At 33.4% G+C, this 6172-nt stretch overlaps 1 long non-coding RNA gene across 1 annotated transcript; it reads right to left on the reverse strand.

The window, feature by feature from the left end:
- Positions 1 to 1165: 1165 nt before the first annotated feature.
- Positions 1166 to 4387, reverse strand: LOC141275771 (uncharacterized). The gene is made up of 4 exons (XR_012324061.1): positions 4262 to 4387; positions 3708 to 3843; positions 2972 to 3229; positions 1166 to 1374 (listed from the first exon to the last, which is right to left on the reverse strand). It is a non-coding gene; the product is annotated as an uncharacterized lncRNA (long non-coding RNA).
- Between the last annotated feature and the right edge of the window lie 1785 nt (positions 4388 to 6172).

Below are 6172 nucleotides of genomic sequence, written 5' to 3' on the forward strand. Positions count from 1 at the left end.
TCATTAGCTCTTCCATGGTATTAAGAATTTTTGGAGAAAAATGTCACACATTCCTTATTTCACTGGTATTGACTAAAATCTTCAGATCTTTCTGTATCTCTCTTAGTGAAACTGAACTTCATAAACCTGGATGTCTACAGTGAAAGAAATAAAATGAAGACCGCCATGTTTTGGGGTTCATATTATGGTATTGTTCACAGAGGTGAGAAATAGAGGAAGTGGAGCAGGTTTGATGGGAAGGAGGTAACAAGTCAGTTTTAGCAATGTTGAAGTGTCTGTGGAAAATTCCAAAAGGGATAAGTAGAGGAAAATTAGATAGGTGTCTGGTAGTCATAAGAGGAAAGTGGACTAGATAAACATTTGAGACTAACTGGTTTAGGTGGTAAACTAAGTGAAGAAATAGATAAGATCAATCAAATGAATTTAAGAGGGGTCTGGGAAAGACCAAAATGAAAGAGAAATTAGGTAAAGAAATAAATGCCTACAAAAGAGATTGAAGGAGGTGGGGAAGGAATGAACAGACACGGTACAGAGGATTCTTAGGGCAGTGAAAATATTCTGTACCATACCAAAATGATTGATACATATTATTTTATATTTGTCCAAACCCACAGAATGAACACCACCAAGAGTGCAGCATCATGTAAACCTTAGACTTTGGGCTATAATGACGTACCAGTGTAGGTCCCGGGGTTCTAACAAGTTACTACTCTGGTGGGGGAGGTCACTAATGGGGGGCTGTGCATGCCTGGGGGCAGGCGGTATATGGGAAACCTCTGTACCTTCCCCTCAATTCTTCTGTGAACCGATGACTACTCTAAAAAAGAGAGAGATTGGAAAAATAAAAAGAGAAATAGTGTCTGGCTTATAAGAAGTACTCAAAAATGGGACTTCCCTGGTTGGTCCAGGGGGTGTGGGTTTGATCCCTGGTCGGGGAGCTAAGACTCCACATGCCTCGTGGCCAAAAAACCAAAACATATAACAGAAGCAATGTTGTGACAAATTCAATAAAGACTTTAAAAAATGGTCCACATCAAAAAAAATCTTTTAAAAAAAGTACTCAATAAATACTTATTGAGTGAATGAAAGTAAGAAGGAATCAATGAATATAGATAAAACAGTTTTATCACAATATACATATTTCTTTACATCTACTGACCTTCAAATCGTTAAGACCAGTCCATATTATTATTTGATTCTTTGACCTGAGATGTGAAAACATAAATTTTTTTTCCTCTTCATTTTTTATATCCACAAGGTGTGCAGAAATTAAAGATAACTTACAATGTTGCTGGGCTATATTCCATGGCTTATTCTCTTTGCTAATTCTATAACAGTTATTTTTTAATGCTACCCATCCTTGCGAACATGAACCTACCAAAAGAAAAATGCTTTGTTAAAGATGGATTCAGCAATGTAGCATTTCATAATTACGTTTCTTAACATCTACATAAGTTAATTGTGAAAACCTCATAGTATTAACTGTGCACTTTCCCTATGTTTCTCCCAAACCAATAAAAGTGCTAAAGCTGTCATTATTCAAGTAGTAAATGAATTACCACCAACTAAAACAGTTTTAAGTAGCTGTAAGAATTAATTATGCAGAATTATCATCCAATTATAACAACACAAAACAACAGATGTTTTTCTTTCTAAATTACTTTGTTACCTTTCCTTTCCCTTACTCTTGTACTGGTAGAGAACTTTTAAAGTATATTTCAGGCTTCTTTTTAATTTAGAGAACTAGACATCATGCTTGCTTAGAATTCTGCTGTCACTTGACTTCAAATGGGTTCACCTTCCAGAAAAAACTGAACGGCCAGCCACTTAGCCTTTTTCTCCAAGATTACACATCACAGAAAGACAGGAAAATATCAGCCTGTTCAGAGTAGAAACTGTACTTCAGCTCATGCTTATGCTTCATCAGTGCCCAACCCAACATATTAGGAAGATGTAAGAAGGATCTTTTGAACTGCTGTCTTTTTTTTCATAGGGGAAAAAGAAGAATGGGGAGAGGGAATGCTTAAATACCTTATTGTCTTTTTATTACCAAAATATTATAAAAAATATTGCAGTTCATTGATTATTCCTATAGAAGGTATTAAAATGGGATTCTTAGCCCATCACAGAAAGTGCACTGCCCCCACTAGCCATCTATGACTGTCTTCTTCTCATATCTTTTCCTACCATACGAGGGAAGGAACAGGAAATAGGAAAACACCAGAATATTGAACACATTCACCTCCCCCTTGCAGTATTCCAAATTTGGGTCAGGTCTGATCAGGGATGAGTAATGGAGAAACTTTAAATAGGATGAAGGATTTATATATACATATATTTTTTCCTTCAGTAAAGAGAGATTTATTTGACTCAGTTTCTTAAAACAACTTTCTTTTTGGAGATACAGTCCATTGACATACCATAAACCAACGACTCTGGACTAGAATATCTCTAAATTCCATAGCATACAATTTGATGCTATGTTTCTAAAAAATAACTTGAGACCAAAGGAGTTAGCTCTCTAAGTCTGCTGAGCTACACTTTTCACCTCTTATTATATATGAGGGTCCATTGCATTCTGGGTATGCTCATGAAAGATTTATATTTTTATACTAGATTTTAATGATCTTTTAGTATCTGAAAATGAGAATGTTCATTGATATACTGAAGTCACCTAAAAAGCCATGGAATCTATATGAACCATTGCCAGAGTTAAAGAAAAGAGAACCCACTTGGTTCAGTTTAAAAGAAGAGGTGGAAGAAAAAGTTGGTTCTTACCTTTACCCTGCTAAATCAAGCTTGTTCAGTAAATCATTCAAATATCAGAATAATACACTTAGAAAAAGAGGACTATATTAATTCATTTACAAGCAGTTTACAGTGGTTAATACTTGGCTGAATCGTATTTTAAAAGTTGCCAAGTTATCCACAAAATATATAATATATAAGTTAATAAGAAATATCTACATACCTGTTTCAATTTGAACATCCAGTCTCTGAAATATATTTATAAAATCCAAATGCAATTGTTTAAATTCAAATGTAAAAACATATAAGGTGGCAGGTTTCAAATCATCCCACTCATAAAACATGACATTATTTTGCATAATTTGTGAAGAATTATTAAGTGATATTGACACTAAAGTGTCATTGGAAGATAGAACACTCCAGTTAAAAGAAACACTCGTACTTGTTGCTATTGTTTTAATATTTCTGGTTGATATTCCACCTAAAAGATCAGGGAGAATAATTAGTATGGTTTCAAATAAAACTGAATGAAACACAAAGGATATTGAATTACAAAAGATTCACCATGATGGGAAAATATTATCTAACTATAAAACCTTTTCTAGACTATATGGGAGTTTCTTGCACTCTGCTTAGAATGAATGAATTAGATTACAATCCACATTATAGGATTTTTAAGAATAATCTGGATTACATGTAATACCTCCACTATACCTATCTATTCATATTAGCACACATTAAATGTCAAAACTGAAAATCATATTCTTACCTTAGTTTACAATTTCCTTCAAATTTTGAAATTTAAATTATAATCAAAAAAACAAAATACTATTGGGATGTGATTTTTAATTACCATTGCATATCTATTAATCACTGTAAAATTCAAATGATCTGGTAATAAAAAATTTTCCCTTTTATAATTAGATAAGATAGCTGAACAACACACACATATTACTTACGGGTTTGAAATGACTTTTCACTTAAAATTTGTCCATATTTTATGGACTGGATAATGATGTGACAGTCTTCACTTTCTTCTAGTGTTATTATTGATTTTGGAAGCCTTTGTGGGTCTGCGGGAATCCTTTTCACATTCTGTAAATAATGAGATTCATCTGCTTAAGAAATGTTTATTAACTCTATGTAAGATGCATTATAATTAGAGGTTTGACTTCTCTACTCTTCATAAGAAGCAGTTTTTCCAATATGAAATGCAAACATACATAAACTATTTTTACATAAAATATTAAGTTTTAAATAGTTGCTCTCTGTGTAGTACATAAATTCTAAAAAGGAAAATACATAACCATTCTGATGATGAAACAGTCAAATATTATTTTGATCAACTAGTTATTGAAGATATTTAATAAAATGCTAGCATTTTATATATTAGTAAAATTAAAGTAAGATATTGCAATGACTATTAAATTCCTGTTTATGATGTGGCATTCAGTTACAACAAATTTACACTATGCTCACTTTTATCAGAGCCAAAAAATAAAACATGCCTTACTTTTTGAGCAAAATTATTAACAAGTTGATATTTTAAAAAATAAAATTCAGGATTTCCTCCCTTAGGAAATTCATCCCATTCAATAAAAATTGTTGTTGTTTGTTTATTCTTTGGTATAAAATGGAAACTTTTTGAGATCTGAAATGGGAAAGAAAAGTAACAGTAAATAAAAATGGCTTCTTTGTTATTTTTTATAAGCAAATTTACAAAAAATGAAACCTAAAATATACCAAATTATGATTGAAAAATATTTCAGTAACATCAATTTCTACACATAAATTAAATAACATCCATTGGATACTGTATTTATAAGCATAGTTCAGGAAATAACTTAAGAAAAGCAAGTAAACATAAAAAAGAATGAAATAATGCCATTTGCAGCAACACGGATGGACCTAGATATTACCATACTAAGTGAAGTATCAAGTATCATATGATATCGTTTATATGTGGAATCCAAAAAAATGATACAAATGAACTTATTTACAAAACAGAAATAGAGTCACAGATGTAGAAAACAAATTTATGGTTACTAGGGAGGAAAGGTGGGGAAGGGATAAATTGGGAGATTGGAACTGACTTGCACACACTCCCACATATAAAATAGATAACTAATAAGGACCTACTGTATAGCACAGGGAACTCTACTCAATGCTGTGTAATGACCTATATGGGAAAAGAATCTAAAGAAGAGTGGATACATGTATGTACAACCAATTTACTTTGCTGTACAGCAGAAACTAACACAACATTGTAAATCAACTATACTCCAATATAAATTTTTTAAAAAAGAAAGGCAAGTAAACTAAGAGCAGGCAAATTTTAGATGCATATCTCTCAAACGAGGAATCAGCAGGATCCTGGGATCAGGGAGAAGGAAGAAACAAAGTCACAGCACACCCTCTTAGCATGTCAAACTGTGTACCCTGATGATAATGGATTTTTTTTTTTTTTTGCAGCTCTATTTATTTATTTTTTAACATCTTTATTGGAGTATAATTGCTTTACAATGGTGTGTTAGTTTCTGCTTTATAACAAAGTGAACCAGTTATACATATACATATGTTCCCACATCTCTTCCCTCTTGCGTCTCCCTCCCTCCCACCCTCCCTATCCCACCTCTCTAGGTGGTCACAAAGCACCGAGCTGATCTGCCTGTGCTATGCGGCTGCTTCCCACTAGCTATCTATTTTACGTTTGGTAGTGTATATATGTCCATGCCACTCTCTTTGTCCCAGCTTACCCTTCCCCACCCCATATCCTCAAGTTCATTCTCTAGTAGGTCTGTGTCTTTATTCCCGTCTTACCCCTAGGTTCTTCATGACTTTTTTTCTTTTCCTTAGATTCCATATATATGTTAGCATATGGTATTTGTTTTTCTCTTTCTGACTTACTTCCTCTGTATGACAGACTCAAGGTCCATCCACCTCACTACAAATAACTCTATTTCGTTTCTTTTTATGGCTGAGTAATATTCCATTGTATATATATGTCACATCTCCTTTATCCATTCATCTGTTGATGGACACTTAGGTTGCTTCCATGTCCTGGCTATTGTAAATAGAGCTGCAATGAACATTTTGGTACATGACTGTTTTTGAATTATGGTTTTCTCAGGGTGTATGCAGGATAGAAAGCCCAGAGACAAACCCACGCACATATGGTCACCTTATCTTTGATAAAGGAGGCAAGAATATACAGTGGAGAAAAGACCGCCTCTTCAATAAGTGGTGCTGGGAAAACTGGACAGGTACATGTAAAAGTATGAAATTAGAACACTCCATAACACCATACACAAAAATATGCTCAAAATGGATTAAAGACCTAAATGTAAGGCCAAACACTATCACACTCTTAGAGGAAAACATAGGCAGAACACTCTATGACATAAATCACAGCAAGATCCTTTCT

This window comes from Tursiops truncatus, chromosome 11 (genome assembly GCF_011762595.2).
Source record: "Tursiops truncatus isolate mTurTru1 chromosome 11, mTurTru1.mat.Y, whole genome shotgun sequence".
NCBI classification, from domain to species: Eukaryota; Metazoa; Chordata; class Mammalia; order Artiodactyla; family Delphinidae; genus Tursiops; species Tursiops truncatus.